Source organism: Aphelocoma coerulescens, chromosome 14 (genome assembly GCF_041296385.1).
Source record: "Aphelocoma coerulescens isolate FSJ_1873_10779 chromosome 14, UR_Acoe_1.0, whole genome shotgun sequence".
NCBI classification, from domain to species: Eukaryota; Metazoa; Chordata; class Aves; order Passeriformes; family Corvidae; genus Aphelocoma; species Aphelocoma coerulescens.
The window spans coordinates 4682391-4694566 of record NC_091028.1 but is presented as its reverse complement, the minus strand read 5'-3'; the positions used below and the strand labels follow the sequence as shown (position 1 = coordinate 4694566).

The 12176-nt window shown below is 36.9% G+C and overlaps 1 protein-coding gene across 46 annotated transcripts in view; it reads right to left on the bottom strand.

The window, feature by feature from the left end:
• The window catches only part of RBFOX1 (RNA binding fox-1 homolog 1), a 1132467-nt gene that overhangs the window by 275185 nt on the left and 845106 nt on the right, over positions 1 to 12176 (bottom strand). For 6 of the 46 annotated variants that reach the window (XM_069030287.1, XM_069030284.1, XM_069030302.1 and 3 more), the window contains exons 1-2: positions 10652 to 10764; positions 9559 to 9704 (exon numbers count right to left, since the gene is read on the bottom strand). The exons of the other annotated variants lie outside the window; for them this stretch is intronic. The gene's annotated coding sequence lies outside the window, so the exon portion shown is untranslated. Of the gene's footprint in view, positions 1 to 9558; positions 9705 to 10651; positions 10765 to 12176 lie in introns of those variants that run through there. 46 annotated transcript variants of the gene reach the window in all.

Genomic DNA, 12176 nt, shown 5'->3' with positions numbered 1-12176 from the left:
GGCCAGCTGTGGATCTCAAGGGCTGATGCCTCTCTCTTGCCAATGCTTATCACATCTCACTTGTGTCCAAATGTGGATTCAGTGAGATTCACTTGGGTTTGAGCATCAGAGGAGCTGTCACCTCATAAGGTGTGGCAGTGCTTAGTCACACAACATTTTAGTTGTGCTATCACTACCATGAGTTAATGCTGGTTTCTGCATCTTCTTAATCAAACTAAACCCAGCTTTATTTGAGTTACGTCCCATATAATTTTAATCTATGTGCCAGTAACTGTCCACATCATATGCCTGGAGAAAAACAGTAGTTTAAATTTAGGAATTTCTGGGTTTCAGAAGAAGAAAAATTCAAGTGCTCAAGTCCTCAACCTTACACATAATTTTTATGTAGCTTTATTGTTAAATAATGACTATGTGACTTTCTCAAAGTAAGTTTACAAACACAGGTTTCCTACTGGCAGTGAGGAAGTGCAATGCAGGGAATAATGAGCTTCTGTGGGGAATGAACATTTTAATTTATTATTGTCCTTATCTGTTGTTATTGTAAATGTAGTATTTGCCAATATAATTTAAATGAGAGACACCATCTGAAAAATGAAAATTACAGATATATTTAACACAATGAATTTACTGATCCCAAGTAATCAAATGTGTGATTGGTTTAGTGCCACCCCCACAATAAAAAGCTGGTATGTACTCTGCAAACTTTCTTCACTGGAGGTTTAAAAAATTAAGTAGCACAAACATATTTTAGCAAGGTTTCCACACTTGCTACAATACAGACAGTTGTAGTGGGGACTGGAGAGGGATGAGGTCAGTGACAGGAAGGAAAATGTGATTACCTAATTCCCATTATGATGCCAACTCTGACCTTTAGATTCTGTTTCAAATCCAGCTATCGTGTTACCAAAATAATATACTACAGGGTGGATACTGTTTTGCTAATATGATATATGTAGATTCCTAATAGGAATTTTATCCTTACAACTAAATTGCAGTTATGCCAATGATAATATATTTTTATGTGCATGTGGCACAGTATTTCAGAACAGGCTACAGCATTTTTTTTCCCCTTGACATAGAAAGAGACTGGAGAAAAAAAAAACAAAACAAAAATTCAAGCTGAACACCTTGTCAGTGCTTGCAACTTGAGTTGGTTTTGCACAGCAAATTCCAAATGGTCATCTTCCATTAATAGATTCTTACTAGTGAAAAAGTGTCAAAATCTTAAAACAATTCTTGAAGAGGGTATAAATGACATTCAGCCAAACAATACAGGAGCAAGATACACAGACCAAGATTTGATTTTATATGAATACTTAAGAAGCAGGAAAAACATTCCAACTGGCAGCTGTGTGAGGCAAGCCACACTACCTTCATCAGAAATGGGAATTCTGAAAAAACAAAATGAGAGTTTCTTTCCAAAAGTAAGCTGTGAAATAATGATTCCTGCAGCATGCTACTAAAAGCTGGGCCTTTCAACCCTTGGTCATAGTCACGAGAAGAAAAAAAGTGAGATGAGATACAAACTCACATTAATTGCTTGTGGAAGTCACTTTTTTAAGTTGCTTATTTTACTGTGAAACTGGAGGGATGCAAGGAGCTGAGGAGAGGGCAAAATAAATCATTTATAACTTGCTTAAAATTTGGTTTTAAGTGACTCTTTACAGAGGAATTACAAAAAAATCCTTTATAAGATAAAGGAGATAAAGTAACAGGTGAGTCCACTTGAGCCCAGCTGGAAGGAACCAAGAGAGGGTCACCTGGCCACACCTCAGGGGTAGCAGCACTAAAATTCACTCAGTGGTGATCACATCATGGAGGCTTCTGCTGTGAACAGCTGCTATTTGTTATTGGTACTTGCATTCAGAGACACTGGAGAGAAAAAGAGCTGTTTGTCAATGGCAGCTTCTGATAATGCTGCAAGGAAATCATAAGAAAAAAATGGCAGTTATCTCCAGGTACAGATGATCTCAAAAATGTGATATCCTTCCATTAAATATGTAATCTTACTCCTTGCTTTCATCTTCAAGCAATACAAGGTTTCAAAACACTAGAAAATACACTCAAAGATAACTTATTCTTCCACTGAAATGTGGGCTCCTTGCATTCTCAAAAATTAACCCAATGATTAGTCATAATGCTCTGAAATGATGAAAAAAAGCAAACAACAAACATCCTATTTCAAACAAACAGTTGTGAAAAAAATATTTTAATTATTCAGGCAGGACCTTGACTGGATTTACTGGGGATATTTACCTCCAAGAAAACATTCTAAGCCAGAACGGATTAAAAAGTGGGAGAATTCTTCACAAGCCAATACCCACACACTCACTATGTCATCTAAGTGTCCCACTTACTGAATTCCTGAAAGAATTCCTCATGTCAATGAATGTAAAGAGCAAAATGTTTTGTAAAGCAAGGAACTGACTCTTAAACACAAAAGTTACAGAGGCATTAGAAATTTGGAGGTTATTTTCAGATTTTGCTTAGATGAATAAATTTTCAGAGGAAATTCCCTTGATACCTATAGATCAGAGAAGTGGATATACTAAAAACAGTAATCCAGTTGATAAAGGAAATATTAATCATTAATTGCACGTGGCATGCAGGATTTGTGGCAGAAGCCTGCTACTTTGTTGAGTCTATTTCAAGAAAAAACATCCTCAGAGATCTCAGACTGAAACACAAAACCACCTCAATCTTTCTCTTTCTCCAAACAGGTGTGAAATGCAGCTCAGCTGAAAACAGTGCAGTTCTGACTTGCAAGTGAATTAAGCTTCATAGAATGATAAATAAAACGTTCAGTAATGTGCTTTTGGTGTGACAGAATAAGGCATCTGGATAAAATTGAGAACTATAGGAGAACATTAAATCAATTTAAAAACATGCATGAACTTCAGAATGATGCTGTCATCACATTATTTATATTCTAGACATACCAAAGAGCTATTATATTTCAGGTCTTTCATGGCAAAACAAAAGCTTTACACAAGTAATATTAAGTATTTAGATGCTTTCACACAGGATTTATTAGTTCATATTTTGCCCTGTCTCTATATTTCTCTCAATTTCAACTGTATTTTTTGTCATTTCAGCTCTATACTGTTTGGTACATTTGTTTTGTTATCTATTATCTGATAAACAATCTGAATTCACACAGAGCTAGATATGGCTGAGAGAACTTAACCTCCCTAGATCATCAAACTAAACAAAAGCAGGAGCCAAAGAAACATAGGAGAAAAAACCCTCAGTTTTGTACTATTTAGACAAAAATATCTTTAAACACCTTTAATGTTTATCTGAATTAACTATGTTATAGAACACAATTAGCTGATACAACAGCCAACAGTAGGGGAAGTTATTTCCCACGGTAAGACATAAATTGTCTTTTGAAAGATTTTTTTCAGTACTCTTTCTTTACAAATACATATAAACCTTCACCATAAAAGTAAATGTATAAAAGAACATATTTCCTCATGTTTCAGAAAAATTTTATAAATTAAATGGTCACAAAAAAAAAACCAAAAAAACCCCTAAATTTTTCTATAATCACCAAAATTTGTTCTTTCATTTAACTTTTAAAACACAAGCTTCACCAAGCTTATCTCCTCGATTAGGGCAATGCTGCTCTTTCTGGATTTCCTATGATTGGGATTTTTACAGCATTAGCCCAAAAAAACTGCTGTTAGACTCCACTGCATCTAACAAGGCAGAAACACTTTTCATACTTATTCAGCCTGAAATTTTCCACTTGTTCCTATCTTTTGCTCTCTTGTTTAGCCAGCTATTCTGAGTACAGCCATCAAACCTTTTGCATAGTAACCTTTTTTAATTTGCTTCTGAGCAGCTAAACATACCAAGCCATCAAAATGTCAGAGAATCAACAGCTCCAGCTCAAATCTTTCTCCTTTTGTGATGATCTCTGTACTAATTTAACAAACTTTTGCCTTATAACAACATTTTTTAATGTAGTATAAACCTACAGTTAAGTATGATTTCATGTTCTATTTAAGCAAAACAAACAAAGCCTGTCATCAACTAAACATCTACCTGCAAAGTGGCTCTGATTTAAAGCATATTTGTAGGTAAACAAATACAAATTATATTGTAAGATTTGCAAAACCAAAACTGATTCAACATACAGAACAAATCAAATGATTCAGCCATGGCTGTTTGTGTGGTATCAGGGATTTTCTGGCACTAAGGCACAGGGGAATGGGGTTTGCTGGTGGCTGTTACACACCTCTTGTCAGGACTTCAGATGATGCTCAGGCATTTCACAAGTTGTTGTTCTGTTCATGTGAAAAGAGCTTTTGATGACCAAGAATGGAGCAGTAAGTACAGAGGGAATAACACAACCCCAAAGCAGTCCAGGAAAACTGGACTGTTTTCCTTGAATCAGATTTCACAGAACTCCTCAAACAGGGCTCTTAATCGTCTGGCCCAAAAGAACTTTGTGAATTCCTCTCTTTGAGAAGTGGGAAATGAAGTGGTCAAAATGCTCCAGTGAGCCACAACACAGAACTGAATTAACTCATATTCCAAAGTGTGATGATAGGGTAGATGAAAAAGCATAAAACCTGCAAAGATTATACACCACCATCTTGTAATAGGTGTAAAAATGCACATATATTGATTCAGTAGATGATTATTCAAGCATACAGTAATTAATCTTTATTGTTATAGAAGCAACAGAGAGAAAAGACAAAATCTGAAGTTACTTTAAACTTATCCTATCAAATCCTTTCAGGACATAGCAAAGATTTTATCTTCAGTCTGTTGGTTCAAATCCTCTCATAGTGAATTATATTTCAGGAGTCCCTTCCCTTTGAAATAGAAGGTAAGTTTCCAAATCCTCATTACACATTAATTACACCTTATGTATTTTCATACCTAGGCAGCCATAGGAAAATTACCTTACTGGTTTTTACAATAAATGCAAAATTCTGTACTTGAGAAACCACCCACATGTAAAGGCCGCTAACACAAATGCTGACAATCAGTCTGACATCCAATCTGTTTCCAACCTACAGCCACAGAAATAGAGCACTGCACACTCCAAAAAAAGACCACTAACATTTTTCCCAGTTTAAAGTACATTAAAACTTCTTTTATTACTCAGAAGCTTTACCCCTGCTTGGTTCATCCTTCCTCCAGCTCATTCACATGTACAATTAAAAGATAACCAACTGAACTTTTTGTACTGGGGTTTCCAAAGGATCATAAGGCAGCAGACTGTCACTGAAATTCAAGGTATTGAGATCTTAATAATTGTCTTTAATAGCTATAGCTGTAATTTGAGTACATCAATGACAGCAATTGAGCCATATGAATTATGTGTTGATTTCCAAATAATCAGTAATAAAACATTGTATCTCTCAGGCAAGAGAGAATTGAAAAGCAAAGGGAAGACAAAACATATAAACAACATGAATACTATAAAGCACCAATATCTGTTAAAATTCAATGTATCTTTGTGATCTAGCATATAAAAAGGGGCTTAATGAAACAGTAATAAGGTGTTTGAATAATTTGTCCTATGACTGCAAATCACAAAATACCAGGAAGATTTATTACGCACAGAATACAGGGGTATTCTGGGAGTGATAAATTCCCAAGGGGTTGGGAGAAGAAAAAACCTTAAAATCAGACTTTAACCATTATTCAAAGCATTACAAAACCAAAACCTAGTAATACTGAAAATGCATTCAGAGGAATGCAGTCTGGCAAGGAAAAGGATCAAAACATCACCCAGGGAGGAGGCTGGGGAACAACGGGCAGGAAGGAGTTTTAGGGAAAAGGACATGGAAGAGCAGGAGGACAAGTGAACACGGGCTAACAACGTGCCCTGGCAGCAAACCACATGTGCAGCACTAGGATGTGTCAGGAAGGCCCTGGGGAGCAGATCCCAAGGGATGGGATCCTTCGCCTCTAAGGCAGCAGTGGTGGGGCCACACGTGGGGTTCTGTGCTCCCCAGTAGGAGGGAGATGCACAGGGTGCATCCAGCAGATGCAGCCAGCCCAGCACAGGACCAGGAGGATGGATCAGGGAATGGGGGATTGGACATACAGGAGAGGCTGAGACAGCTGGGGCTGTTTAGCCAGAGAAAGAAAAGGCTCCAGGGATCTCACAAATGTACATAAACTGCTGAAGGGAGAGAGGAAAGAAAATGGAGCCAGACACTTCTCAGTGCTGACCAGGCAAATTAGAAGAGGCAATACCACAGACTGACTAACACTACATCCTATTTAAATATCAGAGAACCTCTCTCCTGGGCGTGGAACCTGTCAAACATTGGAGCAGTGTTTCCATACTGGTTGTGAGTTTGTGGAGATACCCCAAACCTGGTCCCTAGGTACCTTCTTCTACAGCTGATCCTGCTTTGTGCAGTGGATGCATTCAGCAATCTCCAGAGGGCCCCTCCAGCCTGCATCATTCTGTAATCCCACAATATCAAAACTCTGAGTCTTTTACTGAGTGTTGGGATAATCAGCCATTTACCTTTCATCCACTACCAAACAAATGTCAAATTATTCAAGCCTCTGTGGTATATTGCCTTTATATCTTTAAAAATTCAGTTACAGCTCCTCCCTCTGATAATCAGAACCTTCAGCTGCCTACGTTACAAATTAATTAAAAAATATACGAAAGAATCAAGAAAAAATAAAAGGAAAAAATGTTTTGAGTTTATGTGGCAAGGTTTAGGGAGTGAAGTCTGTGAAGCACCAAAGTGTAAAAAGGTGAAGTGAAAAAATTTAGACCATCTACAAGAAGGAGAATGAAGAAAGAAAGAATGAACTCAGAGGTAATACTGCCAAGGTAAAATATTTCAGTCATGACACGCTTGGAATTTCAAAACCAAATTATAAAGACTTTTTCTAGGATAAGGCACCTAAAGATTTAAGTCTGAAATAACTACAGAGATCTATGCATGTGGATCTCTTATGACATATAAACCCTAAGTTGCACAATGCCAATTCTATCCTCCTGTCAAAATATTTATAATTTATTAAAAATTTTAAAACGCTGTTGGTGCTAAAAAGTAAACGATATTTATGATTAAATATTGTTACTTCTTGTTCTCAGCAGTGATTACTGACCCTAAAGAAACAGACCTGAACATTTTAGTAAGAACTCAGAGAGCAATAATCCTTTTTTGTCCAGACCAACTCTAGACACAACTTTGCTCTTACCCATAATTCCTCATGCTGTGACAGTGGTATCTTTCTAACAGCTTTAGCATGTACTGAATGCATGACAAACATAGGATACTGAAACTTAAAGATGGAAAAATCCTTTAGTTCCAAGACAGATGATCGCTTCTGAAATCTTTTCAACGTCCTCCTACCCACTGTGTTTCATTTCAGAATGCAGCACTATCACACAAAAAAGAAGCCTTGCTCTGTCCATGGGGTAGCAGAGTGAACTTGTGATCCTCAAAACCCTTTACTGTCTGCCCTAAATTGGGCCTTTCCAGCCATGTTTGACAGCTGAATCATAAACACAGTGTCCTGTGAGGTTTTTATAAGCTTTGGAAAGTCATGTTTTAAGTCTACAGCTCACCTCAAATATCTCTCTCTGATCAATATATATTTAAAGAGTTTTGCCTGAATTAATTAGCACTTTTATTTCATATTTACTACTGTGCTACTTTTGCTTAAAAACAAAAAAAGATTTTGTTCACAAGATCTCTGCTTCACACAGATTCTTCCATATTACTGAATATTCACTCCTGAAAACAGAAGAAGTGGAAGCCATCGAGTGTTAGTGTTCATCCCCCTACCCCATCCATACACATGCAGCTATTTGCATAGGATAACATACCTTTGATGCATGGACAGCTAATTACTGGCTAACCATAAAGATTCCCAGTTCCTAGGTTCTGTGTGCAATTTCCAGTGGCCCCACCACTACTGGAGGCCACTCAAACTACTGCAGACCCTCCTTTTAAAGCTTTAGATTGGTTAGGCCCACTGTGAGAAGCCTGAGTACTGACAGCATGGCTAGAAATTATTCCTACTAAAATAAGAATTCTAAATTAAAAAAGAAGCAATCAATCAATATTTTGATGTATATATAGATATATTATCCTGATGTAACAGAATGATAGCAATACTCACATCAAAGAATTTGGTTTAAATCCTAAAAATTAAACTTGCCAAATGCTTTGAACCTGCCTGTGTGCAATGTCATTGCAAAGAGAACACATCAAGAATTTTGCTACTGAGCAGATGTGACTTGGGAAAAGTTAGAGAAATTATTCAAGTTGCACTATTAAAAACACTAAAATAAGCACTTTGTGGTGTATGGAAAGCAAACACTTATTTTCATAGTTCTGTCCTGTGTTGTTCTGGTTTTACTTTGCTCTGGTTTCTTATGCCTCCTTCCTTGGTCTCTCCCTTTTTCTGGTCCAACCTGCCCAAATGCACACATATACACATTTCCATATAAACATGCATACATACACACATGCCCATATATAAATATATAAAATATTTATGTGTGTATGGAAATGCCCACATTCTTTCTACACTCATTGCCAACTTTTCCCATGCAAGTCAGCCAAGACTTGCTATGAAGAGAGGCAAAGAGAAGAGAAAGAAACACTTTCTCTACAGCCCCCAAAACAATGCTGCTTGCCCAGCTTTTCCTCCCTTTGTGGCTGACAGGCTGAAGGCACAGATGCCAAGCTGAGGAAGTGATTTTCCAGTGATGGCATCTGGCTCCTTGGCACACTCCTGGGTCTGTTAATGGGTTAAGTTGGTGATAGGATGTTGTCTGATCCTTTCTTTTAACTCACCTTTGATTTTAGTCAATTTCTGTCAGAATAAAGCTGCTCTTCATCCTCCTGAAATCTTTGTGCTTTAGCTGGCATATGTAATGATGTCATTTTGGATGGTCCTGTTGTGCTAATGGATGATTTGGATAGGGCAAGCCACTTTGTATATTTTAAACTTGAAAAATTATGTCTTCCAAAACTTATTAACACAAATAGTTTATTCAAGGACACTGTTTTTTATTGTGATCCTAAAAAAGAATAAGAAAGGGCTAAAACTGTGAAAGTACCATTACCATGATAAAAGGTAAGCATTATCAAAATCTGATTATATTTCATTATAACTCCTTGTGTTCAAAAAAACCACCATAATCATAGTATCCTCCTCTATATGTTGCAGGAAATGGTGATGCAAATTTTATAGTTTAAAGTAAGAAGTCAGTGAGCTGCTTGAACACATCACAAAAGGTGATGGGCTCCAATGGGCTTATCCCACAACAACATGGTTTCTAGTCTAGAAATATCAGTTTATATGACAGTAATTACTAAAACAGATGGGCAAGGAGCCAAAAAGCGGCATCACATCAACAGTGGGCTGAATGCAACTGGGAGCTGTGGAGCAGAAAGGATCTGTGCCAGATTGTGTGGCAGCTGAGAGTCTCATTGGTGACCATTTGTTGTGCAATCTCAGACACATCTAAAAATTATGCATTCCCCATTGATTTCATGCTAAAATGGTAGAGGAAAAAAACACCCCTCTGTCTGAACTTGAACACAGTACCTGCTGACAAGCTCCTTCCTTTGAGTACTCAGGATTTTCCTCCTTGCACTTCCATGTTCCTATCTGCCATTCTCAAGACTGGCTGCACATTTTAGATCCACATTGTCAGGTGTTACATGAGCGGCAGTCAAAACAACAAGCGAGGTCTGCAGACAGAATTAACCAATAGATTCAAAATATTCCTAAAACTTAGCCCAAAAAAACCCACCACATATTATATTTTCCCTTCAGGAAATCCATTTAAAAATATTGGCAAGCTATAGGTGAGCAGCACTTTGTTAAAATGAACAGAAAAAAAAATCTAGACTCAAAAGACCAATGATCTCTAAAATGATTAAAGAAATGCAAAGCAAACCCAGAATTCCTTAACTATATCCTGTTACCATCTGATTTTTTGTTTTTCTTTTTTTTTTCTAAAAAATAGTTCACACAAAACTTTGATTTAAATAATTCTGCTGACTAGTCAACCCCTGTACCTTTTACAAAGTACATTTTTCTAATTATTATTGGAATTGGCCATCATTATGAAGAATACTAAAAATCCAGCTAAGATGATTGAGATCAATATTCATATGAATTGTTCTCTAACAGCAATTAATAGTTTGCAATTGTTAAGACTAGGACAGTAACAATAAAGCATTATCTTCAGCCCAGTCTGATATCTAATGTTATTGAGATTATGAACAACTTTTAATAAAGAAATCTTTTGGATATAATGGCGTTGGCACTTCCTTCTGAGTCTCTCACCAGGCTGTTCAGGCAGGCAGCCTTGCAATTAATCTTAGCAGTTCATTCATTTTCCAAACATCCTTGCCTATTGACTCCTACAGAAAAGTGCTCATCCACTCACTTGGTTACATTAATTATACAGAGGAGATAAAGCCAAGGAAATCTGTGAGACACCAGAGACTCCATTAGTTTTCTGTGTAAATTCCAAATTTGTTTCATGTAAACAGAAGGACGCACATCACTGACACTGGTGGGTCCCTGATCACATGTGCAAGTTCAGCTGGAATCACAGCTCCTCTGAGACTGAGACAGCAATCCCTGCACACCCTGCACAAGAACCACCAAGAGGTCTTAGATGGTTTACCTGCCTCTCAGAATTTCTGGGGCAATAAAGAGGCTGTAAAACACTGCAAACTTCCATCAGATTTCCCCACCTGGAGCATTTCTACATGTTAAACTACCTTGGGTTACCTTGGATTAACAACACTAGAAAGAAGCAAAGAAGATATGAAAAGTCAGTGGTGGGGCAAATAAGAAGTAGGGGTGAGGTGGGAAAGGACAAGGCAAAGGGAGAAGAGTAAATTATTTAAAGTGCAGAATAGTTTTGATTTACCTGGACTTCTTTACATTGACCTCTGACTGCAACTATATTTCCTCTTGCTTTTTTCCTTCACAACACCTAAAAAGCAGCCCAGAGATGAACTAAATAATTATTGCGCACACTTCTCTTTTGTCTCAGTTCCAACAAAACTTGATAGCATTCCAGAGTCCAGATTTTTCTTGAAGAAAGTGATCTTAAATTCTTACAACTTAGCAAACATGTATGATATATTATACACTTTGCCCAAATTAAAAAATGTCCCCTACATGTGCCAATGTACTCCCTGCATGAGGCACAGTATTTATTCTGCATAAATTGAAAGCAAGCTACTTTTTCAAGGTGAGGCAACAGAGGTCTGAGGAAAAGAGCTGTCAGTGTGAGCAGAAAAATCCCACTCTCACTTGAATCACAGCATGCAGACAAATATTTCAATTTTTGTGTGCACGTAAACTTGGTACTGTTTCATAGAATATCAATTTTGTCAATTTAAAATTGTGAAATTAGCAATTTGGACATGAATTCAGAGAATAATTTGCATATACATGTATGTATATACATATATACACAAACATATGTGTACCTGCATGAAGGAAAAAATCCCTTGCATCAATCAGTGGCTTGCAGGAAAGTGAAATAGTGAAGATCCTGGTTTGCTGCCTTTAGCCAGTTAAAAGAAATTAAAATAAAATATTGTTAAAAAGCAAGAATTAATCTTCAGCTGACAACATAATGCTCATCAGTACAGTGAATTTTTCATTAGCCTGAGAAGGAAAAAACCATATATGCACATATACCAAATATATATACAAGTGTATATATATATATAGTATCAATATATAATTCTGTAAATCTACAATTAAGTCTGGTTAAGTTTAGGGGACAAGAAAGTGATAATCAGTCTGTATTTCCTCTAATAACACAAAGTCATTCAAAACAGGAGCTTAAAAGGAGCTAACTGACTATTTCAAGCAACTGCAAAATCAAAGTGACAAAACAAATGGGAACCTCTGCTCTGGCTCCTAAAGGAACTTGGTGCACCCAGTAAAAGAGGGGAGACATCTCTCACACTGGGAAATTAAATTCTTACCTGAGCAAAATCCCAATTTAAGTGAAGCAAAGATTATGTGAGCACTTACTGATTCTGTGTGTTAAGGAAACAATTTCTAATAGAAAGTGTTTCTGTTAAGGAACTGAAATGGGAACTACTACATAATATAAACCCCACAGTCCCTGAATATATAGACAAGGGCAGCTTCTGTCCTTGAAGTGGGACTTGCTCCATGAGAAA